This window comes from Pteropus alecto, unplaced genomic scaffold (assembly GCF_000325575.1).
Source record: "Pteropus alecto unplaced genomic scaffold, ASM32557v1 scaffold79, whole genome shotgun sequence".
NCBI classification, from domain to species: domain Eukaryota; kingdom Metazoa; phylum Chordata; class Mammalia; order Chiroptera; family Pteropodidae; genus Pteropus; species Pteropus alecto.
Window position 1 is genome coordinate 4232951 of NW_006494612.1, and position 18554 is coordinate 4251504.

The following is an 18554-nucleotide window of genomic DNA, read 5'->3' on the forward strand; positions in this document are numbered from 1 at the left end:
AGGCGTCCACCACCCGAACAATCAAATCTCGGGGGTCTTGGCCCTCGATCGCCCACCGCTTTGGGACTTCCCTGCGTTGTAAAAGTCACCGCGGAAAGACGAACTCGTGGGAACTACGAGTGAGTTCCCTGAAAAAGGTGCCTTTGCAGATTTTTTTACTTGGTGTTTCTTAACATAATTTTCCCCCGTCATCTTACTTGAAAAGAGTAATAATGTCTATTATTTTTAGTAGTGGCGCTGACTTCCAAGGTGTTTTTTTTTTTTAACTGTAAATTGGCTACATCTGCTCTATCCTGTAGACTGTGCGATGATGGGAAGATTCTATATCTGTGCTGTGTGATACAGTAGCCACTAGCCACTTGTGTTTGTAAAGCACTTGTAACTACTGCGACCGACGAACTGAATATTTCATTTCATTTTATTTAAATATAAATAGTCCCCCCTGGCCAGCGATGCTTTCTACAGGCTGGTCCCAGGGTGGCTAATGTCCAGGTTTACTCGGAACCGAAAGGGTTCCCAGGGTGCTGCACAAACCTGAATCCAGTGCAGAAACCTGGAAAATCCTCTCAACTTCACACTCTCATCCAGTTTCTGTCGTGCCCAAGGCAATCGTAGTGGACACTCCAACCAGCGGCTTGATACCACCACTGCTGGGCTATGGAAAGCATTTAAGCTAGTGACCTGGAAAACGATTTTCTGACAAATATCTAACAAGTTTGCTAGAAAATTATTTCTTGGCTGTTTTTTGTCATCCTGCTCCCGTTTTTTGCCTTGTAAATTGCAGAGCAACTATACTAACTCCTATTCAGTTTATGGTGCTAATCTGTTTCTGAGGGTTTTTAGAGTTATTTTTTACCCAATCTATTTGATTATTGTTTTGTCTTCCTATATTTGCTTGTGCTGGCTAAATTTTATTTCATTTTTGTTACCAAGAAATTAGTAGGAAATTTTATCTGTGTAACAATTAATATCGCTCAAATTGTCCCAAATTTGGCCAGTGGGAGCCTATTCAAGCTGGTTTCTGTATGTTCTTGACATGTCCCCATCATTCTTTGAGCACATCCTTACTTTCTGGCATAAGATGACCCAGGCTAAACGTGTGCTTTTCCTGCCCTAATGGTGGAATCAGCTATTTGTCCAGTTGTTCTTGGTTCCTTTTAGTGGAGAATGGTATTTAGAAGCCACAATCTGGATCATGAGTGGCCTCTACTACTAGGCCTTCTCACTGGACAGAGCCAGTGAAAATACACACACACGCACATACAAATACATAAACATGCATGTATGTACAATACATATATAAACACATACACGTTTATGTTTATACCTACATGTATTTCCAGCTACTAATATTGCTAACTAATAATCTAACCAATAATCTAACGCTAATAACCTAAACACTACAGAGTTCATTCTACTTTTGTCTCTTTTCATATTTGCAACTTCCTTCTCTGACAGTGAAAAACCAGATGCCCATTATCCTTAATGTAGTTACTTTTTGATCAATCCTTCTAAATATAAGCAAACTCCCAGTCATTTCTGCCCCTCTCCTGAGTGGAAACCCTTACCTCACTCAGGTTCCAATACTCTGCCTCAGGCTGATGCTCCCCCACCCTACCATGTCCTCCTCTTGTTTTATAGATACTACATCTTCTTTTTACAGTTTTCTTCTTCTTCTCTTTCTCCTTCTCCTTCTCCCCCTCCTCTCTTCTCTTTCTCCTTCTCCTCATCCTCATCCTCGTCCTCCTCCTCCTCCTCCTCCTTATTCTCTCACAGCCTGTTTCCTCCAAGCAGCTCTTTTCTTAATTTATCTCTGAATGTCTGAGAACTTTGGCTATCTGCTTATATTAAGAGAAAGGCACTACAAAGCTGAATGGAACCTCATGGATAGGGATTTTTGACTGTGGGCATCACTATAAGCCAGTGTTTCTCAACTGGTAGGAATGCCTGTGACACCACCCTCCAGGGACATTGGCAATGTCTGGAGACAATTTTGGTTATCACAACTGGAGGAGGGGTGCTACTGCTATCTACCGGTGGGTAGGGCCCAGGAATGCTGCTAAACATCTTACAGTGAACAGAATAGTCACCCAAAACAAAGAATTGAAGACATCAATATTTTAGTTCTTTCCTCTTGGCAGATCATACTCTCCAGAGGAGACTCTGCCAGTATGCTATTTGGCTCTCAGCACTTAGAGATCCTGGTAGTGGAAAAAGACTGTCAGTCTCCACATTCAGTAAACTTTTATTTAATCCCATTTTCACTAAAACACTCCTGTCCTCAAATTTGTTTGTGCCTCTTGGTCCAGAATCCCTCTGCTTTTCTCTCTCCAGAGATCAGAACTTCAGGGTATTGTGCTGGAATCAGAGTGGAAAAAAAGTTGTAGGGACAGTATTGTAAACAGACTTTCAAACAATCATCCTGTTTTAGCTCCTTCTTCACCTACATTTTCAGAGGTACCTGAGGTCCCCCACTTCCTTCGTTGTTTGAGTATTCTATAATGTAATTCACTGCTTTTTTTCCACTGCAGGCTTACGATTCAGCATTGCTGGTTCTCCTAAGTCAGTTGCCATTAGTCCATCTGCTTTCCAGCTTCCAGTATTTTTATTTCATTTTCACCCTTCCTGTTCTCTATGTCTTTGTGTGTCTTTTTAAAAATCCTTTTGTCATTTTGGTGGGATTTCAGGAAGGAACAGATCTAAGCATGCATTTAACTTGCTGTCTTAAATGGCAGTGTCCTCTGTTTTACCTCACTCTTTATTAAAGTAATTAGAATGTGTCTCTTATGCCCCAGTCATCACACAATAACCTCATGAAGAATGTGAACTGTGTTCTATTTATATTTATATCCTCAGAAGTACATGGCCTGATGTCTTGCACATAGTAGGTGCTCAGTACATTTATTACATTGAATATATGTAATGCAAATGCACATCTGCTTTAAATGCATGAGTGGAATCTTATACTTTTATTTTCCTCATTTTTAATATGCAAAAAAATGAAGTAAATTAACTTTAATGACCATGAACTCTGCATGACTGACTAGAATGACCTGAATACATAGAACATGTAAATCATGTGTTCATTTATGACACTTTGCACAGAGTCTCATTTATTCACTCTATGGCCAATCTTATTTCCAAATTTCCCATCCCCAAATAGAATTTATTATAGCCCCTGCATTAGGAGATATTTTTAAAACAATGATGTTTAATCACATTTACCTGACAGACTGTCTGATTGTAAATGTATATTTCTAATAGATGAATCTTATTAGAACTTCAAGTCTGTATCAATATATTTTTAAGTAAATATTTGCTCAATAAATAAATGAATAGAAATATACATAGATACATATGCTTCAGTGTTTGTATATTATCAGTAACCAAATTCTGATCACTGAATATACTTCCTAATATAACAGGAAAATCTGTTAATTAGGTAACTAATATATGGTGCTGTTCCTCCCATAGCCAGAATTCCCAGGTCCAGGAATCAAGGGGTGGAAATGGGAGTGGCATCAGTTACTATTACCCCTAGTGACCCAGTAGCAAAATTTTTGCTCCTATTTCTGTGACCTTATATTCTGCTGGCCTAGAGGTCTTAGTTCCAATGGGAGGAATGCTTCTACCAGGAGATACAACGATTCTATTGAACTGGAAGTTAAAACTGCTGCCTAGACACTCCTCATGTGTCTAAATCAACAGTCAAAGAAGCGGGTAGCTGTGCTGGCTAGGGTGATTGATCCTGACGACCAGCGGGAAATTGGACTGCTGCTTCACAGTGCAGGTAAGGAAGAGGATGTCCTTAAGGCAATCTTAGTATTACCATGCCCTGTGATTAAGGCCAATGTAAAACTACAACAACCCAATCCAGACAGGACTATTAATGGCCCAAACCCCTCAGGAATGAAGATTTGGGTCACCTAACCAGGTAAAGAACCATGATCAGCTGAAGTGTTTGCTGAAGGCAAAGGGAATACAGAATGACTAGGGGAAGAAAGTAGTTATAAATACCAGCTATGATCACATGACTAGTTATAGAAATGAGGACTCTAATTGCCATGATTATTCTTTTTATTTTGTTATGAATGTGTATGTGTGTGTGTGTGTGTGTATGTATATATATAAAATCTTTGTTTTTTCCCTTATGTCCTTATTGTATAAGGTCTATTTACTTGATCTCACAGTATTTAAGTATTGTTAATTTTACGTCATAGAATTTAAGTTGTGGGATATCAAGGAGGAGAGTAAACATCGCTCAAGGACATTACTACCTTTACTGGGGAAGGGGTTAGTCTGTTTTTGGTTGCACACAGTACAGTTGTACTAAGCTACGTAGAATTATGATTTTGATTTTGTTATTGTCTTTACTCAGAGATTAAGTTTGATTTAAGGAAATGCATATGGGTGCCAAGTTGACAAGGGATAGACTTACGATGATTAATTTTATATATCAACTTGACTGGACTGTGGAGTGTCTAGACATTTGGTCAAACGTTATTCAAGGCACGTCTGTGAGGGTGTTTCTGTATAAGCTAACATTTGAATGACTGTACTGAGTAAAGCAGATTGCCCTCCCTAATGCAAGTGAGCCTCATCCAATCAATTGAAGACCTAAATTAAACAAAAAGTCTTAGTAAAAGAGATTCCTTCTGCCTGACTGCTTTGAGCTAGGGCATTGATTTTTTTTTCCCTGCCTTCAGACTTGAACTTAAACATCAGTTGTTCTTGGGTCTTGAGCCTGCCAGCTTTCAAACTGGAATTTACACCATTGGCTGTCCTGGTTCTCAGGCCTTTAGACTCAGACTATAATTACACACAGCTCTTGTAAGTCTCAAGCTTGCCAAATGCAGATCTTGGGACTTCTTAGCCTCCATAGTCACATGGGGCAATTCCTTATAATAAATCTATCTCTCTATCTTAAGCTCTCTCCCTCTCCCTCTCTTACCCTCTCTCTCTACACACACACACACACACACACACAACACACACACACACACACACATACATACATCCTGTTGGTTCTTTTTCTCTGGAGAACCCTGACTAATACAGATGTCCTAATTAATTGTTCAGCACTTATTAATAACCACATATGGATTTTATGTATCTCTTGATAGTTTCAGAGTACATTTTATTATTTATTGTTGGTTACCCATTTAATTTCCTGAGATATATAGATTACTAGAGAAATCAATAAGATGCTATTTCTATACAGCATGCCTTTTTTAATATGAAATTTTAAATATTCTTTGTAAGTCATATTCACTGTGTACATGACAACAGAAGCAGAAGGAAATAATTGTTACAAAGTAAAGTATATGAATGTCCATGTTTCAGAGGAGTGGATGTTCTTCAGTTCACCTATGGCAACATTTGGAACAACTACTACTTGTTATCATCCTTCTGTGCTTACCTGAATAGTGGGTCAGTGTTAAATTGTTTGCTTCTTTTGTAAACTATTTTATTTTCCTTCCAATTCTAATTTTTCCCAATTGCTCTATTCAACTAAAGTCATTTAATCTCCCCTGTTCTGATTGATACTATAATTACCCAGTTATTTCCAGCTGCGTCCACCCTAGCTTTATATGAAGAATAGAGAGCTATGCTTTCTGTATTTGAATGATAAAACTATAGACAGGCCCCTTTTTTTTTCTCCCAAAAATTAGAGAAAGAAATTACACATACACAGACACACACACACACACACAGACACACACACACACACACACACACAAACTATTCTGCCTCTCTGAGTACCATAGGAAAGATACTTGCCTTTCCATTTCTTCTTATTAGTCTGCTAACATTTTAAAGATTACGACAACTATTTAATTATTACTTGGTTTTACAGCAGAGAAATACGGACACGCATACACGCACACACATATTTATTTATACACACACATATAAATCTTGGACCTGTCAGATATAAACCAAGATCTCATTTTGACTCTCCTGGAATACCTTGATTGTATTCCTAGATCTTCAGACTGGTTTCTCTGTGTATTTGAGAATAACTACTGGCTGATCTAATAGAAGCAATAATGTGACTGTAGGACTTGCCAATAGGTTTCCATCAAGACAGTCTATCTGTTGGATCTCTTGGTTTCAAGAAACAGAAACCAACTCAAGTTAACTTAAGCAAAAAGAGGAAAATATAAGGATGAAACTAAGACCATGTCTCAGGATGGGACTGGAACTAAGCACCAGACATTCTCTCTGTCTTTGTTTCACTCTATATATCTCTTTAATTCCCCGGTATTCATGGTAGAAAATATGATTGCACAACTCCATTTTTATATTTCCTGCATTAAAGATTTCAACCTTCACAGAGACCAGATTCTTGTACTCCCGATTCCAAATTTTCCAAGACTGAGTCTCTGTTCAGCCCAAACTGTAGCCAGAATGAGAATTAGGCAGCCATAATTTATAAACATGTCTGCTGGGAGGCTATCCTATGACCATGTGGGTAAGAGGGAAAGGGAGAAGTTTGCAGAGAAGAGAGACTGGGTAGCAAACAATAGGTTGAAAGTTCCTTCTCTTTCTTCCTGATGGAAAATCGATCTTAAACTGTAGCGTACTTGAGCCCATGCTGGAGAAAAGGAAGAGGATGGTATTAAGATGGGTTAGGTAAAGAAAAGAATTTTAAGACAATTGGGTCTTTGGGGGCTCCCTTCAATTCATACCGTGAGTGTGTTATTTTTAATATAGCTCATTATTTGTGCCATTCTTACACAAAGAGAATTTAATTGTCTGTGACAAATATATTCCTGGATTTTAAGCCATCCTCATATTCAAACATGTTAATTATCCAGATTGGCTTTACAAAGATTCAACTCAGTTTTTATAGTGTCTGAAATGATCATAATGGGCAAGCAGTGACTCAGTTGTTTCCGTCCTTTAAACCAATAGTTTCCAGTCTGTGGTCCCTGGACATCTATGAATTCATAAGGGAAGAACTGAAGATCCATTAGCTGTCTCCAATATTTCATAAAGTCTAAAGGAAATCATAAGTTTACCTGACACAAAGCTACCTCAAACATCAAATGTCTTTGTTTTAGAATGCAATTACATCAAGTCAAGGCAGCAAGCCTATTATTCCAGGCTGATCTGAAGCTCAGGTTAACACATACACACACACACATATATAGTGATTGGTTAAATTCTGGGTAAATGAATCCCATCCTGGGAGAAATGTGATTTTAATAAATTTATATATGGCTATTATTATTTCTTTTATATTCTAAAGACTGTAGAAAGAGAAATTTAAGGCTCAAGGTTATTAAAATCACCTTTCCTGGACATTTATAAACATGAGATAATTAGCCATCTCTCTAAAATAATGACCTCTGGAAAAATCCTTCTACTTTCCTTTTAAAATATATTAAAATATCCACCCCATTATTAGAAGATATATTGATTAGGATAATACATTGCCTTAATGACAGAGACATGTGGGTGATAAATTGTTTCTAGGAATGTACCGCCTTTAGAATGAATTCCGGATCATCCTGCGAAGGTCAAGACCTTGGATGTGTAGGATTTCCTTCCAGCCCTCATTTCATAATGATCACAAGCACTTGGTTATTTCTCTGCTTCATCCCATGATTAGGCCCTCTGGACCCAGATGTACAGAACAAGATAGGTAGAAAAGGTTTCTAATATATTAATTCTCTACTTTCAGTCCAAGCTGTCTGAAACCTTCCAAGCTCTAGGCATTTGTACACATAATTGGCTGAAATCCAGTTTGAAGCAAAGCCACTCCTCTTCCTATAGCCAAGACATATCAGTAGGTCATTTTCAGCAGCCTTGAACTCTTCTCTCTTACTTCACTAAGGCTCAAAACTCTACACTAAGTTGCTATTCCATTCTACCTTTCAGAAAAGTAATTAATCCCAGCTCATAATTGCAATATCATTTTTAAATGTACCCTCTACTTCAGTCTTGGAAATGATACACCTAAATCTGAAAAAAAAAAATAATAAGTTACTGGGATTAAAAGCAATAATGAAGATAGAAATTCTAATAGGAAGTATTAGTTTTTTAAAGCATTATTTTAAGTATAAAGCTACATATTTATTCAAAATTGATTCATATGTGATGGATAAATTACCTCCTCCCAAATGTGCTTCTTTGTGAGGCTATGAAAAGAGGGGAGAAGCAGGTAGGACATGCATTAATGAGAATAAGGTATTCTCACCCTTAAATACTTGTACAGGATGTTCTTTGTAAAGCAAATGTAGTGAAAACTCCCCTTTTCTTCCTTGAAGCATCTGTCTTTTTTAGATAAAATGAGTTTTGGTAGGCACATGACAAGGAAGAGGTCCAATGTAACAAGCAATCATGTTATTTTTAAAAGCTTCATCTCAAATTAAGTTTATGTGTGGTAGCTTTTTAGAGAGGGTGGGTTGCAACATGTGAGCAATTTAAAACTATAACATTTCATTTACAGGTTCAGAGTAGCTTTCAATTCCTCACTAATGTGCTTCTAATTAAATCTTAATTGTACCATTCATTATGAAATGAAAGAAACACTGTTATGCTGGATTTTCCATAAGAGGAACTGAAGACGGCCTTCATAAAATAGCTAATCCAAAGAAAAGGAATAAAATGTGGGAATGAGCCTTAAAATTAAAGCCTAACATTTGAAGTTGCATAATTATTAAATTATCACAAGTAATATCTTTTTCGAAAGACCCAAATGATTTAAATATATATTATTAGTTATAGTAAATCACCAGAATGCAGGAGGAACAGTGCATAGGTAGCAAAATATAATAAAAATGATATATCCAATAATTTGCTACTTTATCATATACCAACTTTTTGAATTTAATTCTTGTGAAATAAACATTTAAAGTTGGTTTATCTTAAAGACAAAAGAAGAAAAGACCAAAATGTAAGTTGAATTGTAGGATAATTGTTACACTTGTCTCATTATACCTCTTTGGCATGTGCTTGGGTAATTTATAATTTCAATTTAGCATGAAATAATTTTCAAAAGTAAATCAATTCCCCTTCCATTTTTAATTCCTCCTGTCTATAGAGTCACCATTCCTGAAATCTGGTGATTTTGAATTTAGAATTTAAATGAGTTCACTCTATTTTCCATTATCTCCTTCAAATAGCTCTAGAGAATAAATGAAATAATAAGTTAAAGAATATACCAAGAAAGACTCCAACAATTTTGTAGAACTGAAGTTGAAAACAAAAAGTGTATTTCTTATATCCAGAACTAGAAGATAACTTCTCAACCCTAGGTTTTTCTTAGTCTGGGACTGGAAATTTATTCTTTTTTCGAGAAATTAAAAAAAAACAAAAGAGCACATGTAATTATGTACCAAACACCTGTGGACTCACAACCCAGATTTTAGCAATTATTAACATTTTGTCATGTTTGTTTAAAATCATTTTTATAAAAGTAATTTTAAAAATTCCCCTTTATCTTTCCTCTAATCCCATTCCCTCCTATCACCTCCCTAATCCAGACTATAATCTTCATCATTCGATCTATTAGTATCTATTGCTGCATAACAAATTACCCCAAAACTTAGTGGCTTAACACAACAGCATTTCTTATCACAGTTTCTGTAAATCGGGAATTTGCGTGGTTTAGCCAGATCCTCTGGCTTAGGACCTTACACAAGGGCACAGTCAAGGTGTTAGCTGGATCTACAGTCATCTCCAGGTTCAACTGGGGCAGAATCTGCTTCCAAGCTCATTCAGTGTTTGTTGGCAGGATTCAGTTCCTTGAGGATTGTCAGACTAAGCGCTTCAGTTCCTTCCTGGCTCTTGGCTACAGGCTGCCCTCAGTTCCTGGACACATAGGCCTCTCCATAGAACTGCTCACAACATGCAACTTGCTTCATCAGAGCTAGAAAAGCCAGAACCAACAAGAGGAAAGTCTGTTTTTTATACCTAATCTTGGAAATGACATTTTATCACTTCTGTTTATTACAAGGGAGTCACTAAATCCAAGCCAAACTCAAGGAGAGGAGATTATACAAGGGCATGAAGACTAGGAGGTAGGGATCATTTTAAGCCATCTTAAGAGCTGACTACCAAAGTGTATATCTCCAGTTAATTATTTTATAATTTTGTATAAATATCTATAAATGAACATTGTGTGTGTGTGTGTATAAATGTACAATGTTCCATGTTTTCAGTTTACAAGAATGGCTTTATAATGTGTGAATTACGTATCTTGCTTTTTTCTCTCAATATTACCTTTTTGACATCTATTTGTGTTGATCTATTTAGATCTAGTTAGTTCTTTTTAACCACTTCTATGGATTACCACATTTTACTTAAAATTCTACTCATTCATTTTCCTATTAGTGAACTTTTTGTCGTCGTTGTTGTTGCTTGTTGCTAATGAATTGACAATGAGCATCTCTGTACATGTCTCTTTGAGTACATTTACAAGAGTTTCTATAAACCTGGAAGTTCTTTAAACATTACAGCATTCTTCCAATTGTTCTCCTAAGTGATTACACTCATTTATACTTATGCCAGTAGTTTTAGAGTTTTACCTTTCCCCAACTTTTATGCCAACCCTAAATTCGTGATGCGTGATATCTCACTATTTTATGTGCTTTTTTTCCTAATTACCTATAATGTTGAGCATCTTTTCACGTGTTGACAAAACATTTGAGTATCCTAGTCCCTTCAGTTTCTGTTCACATTTCATGTCCATCTATTGAGTTGTTTGTACTTTTCAGTACACTTTGAATATGTCTTTTGTCATACAAAAAATTTTAATGTAGTCAAGTGTCAGTTCTTTGCCCTTATGATTTGTACTTTTTATGTCTAGTTTAAGAAATCTTCTGTGACCCAAGATCCTAAAGATATTCCCAATATTTTCTTCAATTTTAAAGCTTTGGTTTTTTTACACTTCAAGCTTAGCCTATCTGAAATTTGCTTTTTTGTTTTGTGTGGAACAGAGATCTTAATTTTATTTTTTCATATGGTAAGTAAATTGTCCCGACATTATTTATCAATTCATCCATCCTTTCACCCTGATTTAAGTATCACCTCTTTTATAGACCAAGATCCCCTAAATGCGTGAGTCTATTTCTGGGCTTTCTATTCCACTCAGTTGATCTCTTTGAACATTCTTGAACCAGTACCAAACTGTTTTAATTGCTAAAGTTTTATAATGACTTGATATTTTAAAGAGCAAGTCACACCTCCTTGTTCATTTTTTTTTTCAGAGTTGTTTTGGATATTTTTAGATATTTACACTTTTCATTTGCATTTTAATCAGTTTCTCAGGTTGAATTAAAAAATCCAGGTGGGAATTTTATTGGAATTAATGTCAAATTTATATATCAAATTAGAGGAAATTGATGTGTCCCGAAATCAAGTCTTCCCAAACAAGAACACAGTATATATCTTCATTTTAAAAAAGCCTTCTTTATATCCTTCATAATATGTTATAGTTTTCTCCTTTAAAAATGTATACATCTTTTGTTAGATTTATTCCCAGGTACCTTATAGTATGTTTACTATGGTAAATGGTGTACTTTTTCCTGTTAGATTTTTAATTGTTTATTGCTGATTTGTAGAAATGCCGCTGGTTTTTATGTTAGCATTGTGTCAAGGAAATTAAATGTCTTTATTAATTTTACAAGTTTGCCTATAATATACTATAGATTATCCAAGTAGATTATTATAGTATCTGCAAATAATAATTTCTACTTTTTCTTTCTGAGTTAACATTTATAATATGTATTGGCCACCCAGCATCTGAACTCTTTTCTGTGTTTGAGAGATTTTCCACTTTATGACTCTGGTTGAGGACAAAGACTGCTCTCTCTATAAGGGGGTTAAATATTCCAAACCTTTTTCCCAGCCTTCCTTGCAGCTGAGCAACAGACATTTACTAATATCGTAGTGGTGACAGAAGTAACAGTAACAGCAGCAATGAAGCAGAGCTCATCAGTGTTACTGGGACTAGCAGTTACAGTCAAGTTGCAAGAGCAGAAATGACAATGACCTCACAGTAATGTCTAGGACTCAATGGTGGCCTCAAAGGATTCCTTGTCAGATCATTTCTGCAGCATGTTATGGGCACTTTTAGAAACTCAGCCTTAATCCTGGTTTTTCCACTCTCCCAGTGATTCTGTGAGCTGCCAGATATTCTCATAATAAACTCTTTTTCAGGTAACTCAGCCGTAGTCAACATCTATTGCTCATATCGAGAACTCTAAAGGATATATTTTGGCTTTTTACACTTCATTTGCTTTTTCCCCCCAGTGGCTTGTCAAGGATCTCCAGTATGTTGTTGAATAATAGGGTGATAGTATTTAACATTGTCTGGTTTCTAACTTTAAGAGGAATGCTTTGAAGTTTCACCACTCAGCATGCTGTTTTGTGTATGTTTTTACTAGATATCAAATAATCGGGTTAGGGAAATTCTCTTCTGTTATTATTTCACTGAGAAGTTTTTTTAAATCATGAATGAGGATTGCATTTTACCAAATGCTTTTAAATGTATACTTCTGAGATAATCACATATTTCTTTAATGTTAATATGGTGAATTAAATTAATAGTTTCCTAATGTTATTTTTATGTCCTTATTATAAATCCTATTTGATCTTTTTATACAGGGCTAGAGTCAATTTTCTAAGGTTTTACTTAATATTTTACATTTGTATTCATAAGCGAGACTACCTAAAATTTTATTTTCCCCTACTCTTCTTTGAGTGTCAGAGTTATTCTAGCTCCATAAAATGAAGTTGGTAGCTTTCTCTCTTTCCTATTCTCTAGGACAGTCTGTAAAGATAGACTTTTTCTTTCTTCAAGGATTAGCAAAACTCACTTGGGCCTATGTATTGATCATTTTTTTTATTTTCTATATTTTATGGTGCTTTGACATCTTGAGGCTTTATGGACCTGGGATAGGATTGCCCCTTCCAGGATTAGCTAAATCCTAGGGGTAACAAACAATTTGCCTTTGAGCACACCTTTTATATGCAAACCAACAGATCCAGAGTCCATACCCTCCTCCTTTTATCAGGTTCCTGCAATATGGGACTTTATACCCCTGCCATAAATCACCCTAGGGCCAGCTACTAGACAACTTTATAGCCCAGAGCCTGGCAGAATTATTCAAACTATGTAATCCTAAATTTGCTCACTTTGCCTTCTGTGCCTTATCCTTTCCTTCCCACCAAAACCACAACAAAGGATCCAGCTGGTGCTTTCTCCCTTGCTCCTTCTGGTTTTTCATCAGTCCCTGATGCTCCCTTGTGTCCCCCCACCCATTCCACCCCCACCACTACCACATGGCATGCAATGCCTCCTACTTCTATGGGTCAGTAAGTATAAAAACGTCTTCCTTCATAATTTTTGTGTTTTCATGTCTTACCATACCTGATTAAAACAAACCCTGGGTACATTTTTAAACAGCCTGATACCTTTTAGAGGAGTAAGAGGTTTTTTTAATGCCAAAAAAAAATTTTCTTAACAGTTACTATTCTATTTAATTTTTCTGTTTCTTCTTGAATGAGTGTTGGCGATTTTTATTTTTCTAGAAAATTGACTGACTATCATTTTGCTTTTCAAACATACTGGCAAAATTAATAAAATGTTCCTGACTTTTAAAATATTTACAACTTCTGTAGTTATCACCTTTTTAAATTTCTAATAGTGATCTCTTAATGCCATTCTCTTAGTTTCCTGATTCCTTTGTGAAAGATGTATCTGTTTTTATTGGTCTTTTCAAACCAATGGTGTTTGGTTTTATCTATCATCTCTTATTTTTGTTTGTTTTCCTTTTAATTCGTGATTTTTTATCTTTATTTTTTCTTTTACTCTACTTTCTATGGATTTTTTGTACCTTCTGGAGTTGAATGCCTAGTTTGTTTATTTTCAGTTTTTCTTATTTTTAAATATGTTCTCCAATCCCCAAATTTCCTTCCACGTAGAAAGAACTCAATCAGTGTCATACTCCGGGCCTCTCTCCACCCCTTTATTTACTCCACTGCAGGGCAAGTGAAAAGACTTATCTGACTGGTAAATTTTAGAAGGTACTAAATTCTTCTAAGAATTAAGATCGTTTGGCTCAACTCTTCTTCACTTTCTTTTGAGAGCGAATAACCAGCAAGAAAGAGCATGAATTCCAGCCAAGCTGACACATAAAACTAACCATCACACACAGGTCAAGAGATGAAAATCTAGGGATGTGCATTTCCTCCCCTGTGCCACCCTGAGAAAGTCAGAAATCCCTCTCGCTTAGTTTTATTTAAAGGGCAGCCACAGCAACATCATCATTTTAACCTACCTAGGTAACATCATGGATAAAAGAATAAGGAATTAGTGATACAAGTATATTCTTGCAGAAAAAGAATGCTACCTTAGAAATAATGTTTGTAACTATGGTAGATGCTATGGAATAAATATTTGTGTACCCAACCTCAAAATTCACATGTTGGAATTCTGATACCCAAGGTAATGCTGTTAGGAGGTGGAGCCTTTGGGATATGATTAGGTCATGAGGGTGGAACCCTCATGAACAGAATTAGTGCTCTTAGAAAAAAGATCCTATAGAGCTCCCTAGCCCCTTCCACTATATGAGGATATAAAAAGTCTGGGACCCAGAAAAGGGTCCTCACCCAACCATGCTGGCATCCTGATCTGGGACTTCCAGCCTCCAAAACTGTGAGAATTAAATTTCTGTTGTTTGTAAACCACCCAGTCTGTGGTATTTTGTTACAGCAACCCTAATGGACAAAGATAGTAAAACAGCTTGTTTCTGAACAATCTCTGAACTATACCAACAATATATGAAAATAAAGCCAAATAATCTTTAGGCCTATAGGTTATCAGCTCTTCAGATAAACCCCAGGGGAAATAATCTATTCTATCCTCTTTGTTTATAGGCAAGGAACCCGAGACAAGGAAAAATTAAGCAACTTGTCTGTGATCTCACCACAAATTAGTAGCAGACCCAAAAACAGAATCAAGGTGTCCTCAGCCCTAGAGTTCTATTCACAACATCAAGCCACCTTTGTGGACCATAAAGATGAATATCAGAATGGATTTTTTCCACTAACTACTCATATTATCATTTACCTGTGAAATGGTTATGCGAAGTTTATTTTATATAGTAGATATTAGATAATATTAGAAAATACTTGCTAATTTTGTTGGATGTGATAAAGGCATTGAGGTTATCTAGATAAATGGTTCTTAATTTTTAGGAATGTACACTGCATGTATTTTCTTCAAAATACTTCAGCAAAAAATATGAAGCAAATATGGTAAATATTCTTACCTATACATGATAAATATATAGGTATTCATTATATAATTCTCCCTACTTTTTGTTATGTTTTAAATTTTTCATAATAAAAACTAAAGAAAAAAGTTCACTTTCTTTTCCTAAGCTTGTAGCCCAGTATTAATTTTTTCATATAGCTAGCGTTCACTCTCCTTGCATTCATTGTCACTGAGTCAGTAAACCCACAAACCGTATCCCCACGCCTATGCACATTCTCTGCTCTAAACTAGGAAATCTAAACCCAGGAGATCTCAAACTGACCTATGTGGGCATATATCTATTCCCTGTTGATACTCATTCTAATATTTGCAAGCAGAAAAATTATCACAACGTGTTTATATCTTCTGAAAAGGGCCAAAAAAAAAAAAAAAAAACCTAAAACTAAAACAAAATAGCTTAATGTGTCAGGTTTTGGGGTTTTTATTTAACCAAAAAAGACCTAAAATAAATTGATGATTGAAATAGAGATATACTTATAGTAGTTTCATAACATTTTTATTCAGGCTGGGATTAAAACACATATAGTGAAGCTTTTATAATTATTAGTATTTTATATGTGAAAAACTTGATGAAGTGTGTACCAGTCTTTTTAAATGTTAGTTGTCACCCACCCTCATCATTGGGCATTAATTAAGCATTCACTGGGTACCTACACTATGAACTAGAGAAATTAACATGAGACAATCCAGGCTTTGGGCTCTGAGTTACCCTGATAAACTATCTAATGGTTTGAATGACCCAAATAATTGCAAGTCTCTGCTTCATTGATTATTATTTGGCTGTAATCATATCTGTGTTCCAAGGTCTTACATCCGGCACTCATATTCCAGAGACAGCTGATAAACTGTGTAAACTTCTATATAAACCGTATAAGTTACTGAATTGAAATTGCATTGTTCGCTAAAGTAAGATTGGAAGCACTCCATTTCTTTGTGATTGTCATTCACTTGACCTTTAAAGAATATTTTTTTCTTCAAAATATTCTTTAAATGCTGATTCATTAAGAGTTAGAGGTAGAAGAGAGGTGTTCAAACTTTAATTCAGTTGTTTGTCATTGATAGTTAACAACTAAAACGCAAGATGACTAACAAGCATTCTTTACCTCTTCGAAGTAGAATATGGGAACTGATGCTATAAATATAGGTATGCAAATTCCTACATATATTTCACTTTGTAACCAGTTTTACTTAATTTAGCCCTTTCACTAATCAACCGTATGGCTCTAGTTATTTAATTTCACTGAGCCTCAGTTTATTTATCCAAATAAGAGGGTCAAGTGATTTTAAGGCAATTTCAAAATATAATGATCTATTGGTTCTATAATTTTTTAATTCATTGATATTTTTTAAACATTTTAAATGAAATGTTTCTTACACACAGTTTTGATGAGTGTTTTCATACTATTTCACCTATTGACTTTTCTTTCATTTTTATATGTATTTTTACATATATGGCACTATATTTTTCAGGCTTAGTATTAACTTTTCCTGGGTACCATCCTGGTAGGAGAAAAATAAAAAAGTAGTGAGGCAGACAAAGCATACATAGCAGAGGTCCAATATATGCCCGATAGATGTGCACTCTGGGATTCATACATCTGAGCATGTTGGAAGTAGAGGAGAGGAGGCAGCCTACTACAGGTCTGGAGCTTGAGAAACCAGGTCTTGCAGGGAAATAATAGATTCCCTGATGCAGAGACCTGGCTTGGTTCAAGGACCAAAGGCTGAGTAGAAAGGGATGATGTGAGCATATGAAGAAGTCTGGTGTGGACGCACTTACCAGGGCCAGCCCCTTAGACAACGCCTTTTCCTAGTAAAATGGCTGCAAAAACTAAACCAGCAAGAACTAAAAGATGAAGTTTTGTTTGTAAAATCATGCTGTCTGTGAGAAGAACATGAGTCCCTGAAGGCATCGACATCAGTGACTCTATAGGCAGCATCAGGGACTTGTCAGTGACAGGAGAAGGGCCATGAGTGTGCTCTAATGTTGGCATCAGGGGACTTGTGTAGCCAGGCTGGTGCAGAGGATAGTGGTGCCCAGTATGGGACTTTGACAAGAAGCCATGAGAACACTGCCAGAGTGCATCGGAGGAAAAGGATCAATGCTCCAGGATGGCCACAGGACTGGTTCTAGGGACAACATGCAAAATATTCCCTGGGAGCTTTCAGAAGCAGGCGCCCTGGAGTTCCCACAAAGAAATGCTGGCTGTGACTTATTGTGATGCACTTCTTACAACCTGTTTAGAAAACATGAGTTATATTTTTCTGACCCATAGTTACCCTTCTGCTCATTTCCACATTTTGTAGTTCCCCTCACTTCTCCTTCAGACGATCCTTCTCTGCTTAGAGGAGCTATTATTGGCCTTTTATGGAAATCACATTTCCACTGTACCCCGCCCTCCCCAGCCATGATTCTCTTTCCCAGTTGTGTATGAATATTGGGGCTGTGGGGCTGATATCTTCTATTCCCATGTGAATATCCTGCTGGGGCCTGCAAGGGTCAGGGCCAAACCCCAATCTTTTGAAAACACCCATCACCAGAAGAGAGAAGTGATTTTGGGGGTCAATCATTTAAGTGAGTAGTGAGAGTTCAGACATGAAAACTAGAATGCTGGTCAGAATCTGAGGAAGGAACCTCAGCCTCCCTCTCTCAATTTAGATTCCTGGGGCTTTAAATATCAGTAAGTGCTCATTTGACTGATGAAGATAGAGGTCAAAATGGCATCTTCCATGTGGAAGGAGGGTAACCTTCAAAACATTTCCTGGGTTCTCTGACTAATGGTATGAATCTTTAATCATGGGTGCAAGCTGTATATCAGAAACTATTTATTTCCCTTTTATCATCTCTTTTGCTATTTAGCCTTGAGTAAAATCTTTTTTTAATGTTCTCACCAGATCTCTGCTTTGCTGCTGGGAAACAAGAAGACTGATTTCCCACTTTTGGCTCCTAGAGGTGAAGAATCTGAACTTTATCTAAATTCCATGAGAATAACATTTTTTTTTCTTGAGGCCCTTAATATTTTGAAAAAATGTAAGTTAATGTTACTTTTCCAGAACTATTTAAATTTTAACATTATCACTAACTGTGATACAGGTTTGTGCACTGTTGAAGGAATATTCAAGTGTTCAAAAATCACATGCAGCAGACAGTTTTAGACACGGGTAACTAGAACACCTTCTACAGTGGTAATCTCCTTATGTTAGAGCTGCTTTCTGATTCACAGTACCCTAGCTTGCATTTCATGTTCTACAGATCTTTCCC

At 36.3% G+C, this 18554-nt stretch overlaps 1 long non-coding RNA gene across 2 annotated transcripts in view; it reads left to right on the forward strand.

The window, feature by feature from the left end:
- Window positions 1-25: 25 nt before the first annotated feature.
- LOC107196713 overlaps window positions 26-18554 on the forward strand; it is a 19368-nt gene continuing 839 nt past the window's right edge. The window contains exons 1-2 of one of the 2 annotated variants that reach the window (XR_003044335.1): window positions 26-137; window positions 18188-18323. This is a non-coding gene — a long non-coding RNA (uncharacterized LOC107196713). The remainder of the gene's footprint in view (window positions 138-18187; window positions 18324-18554) is intronic. The other variant, XR_003044334.1, reaches the window with a different exon arrangement.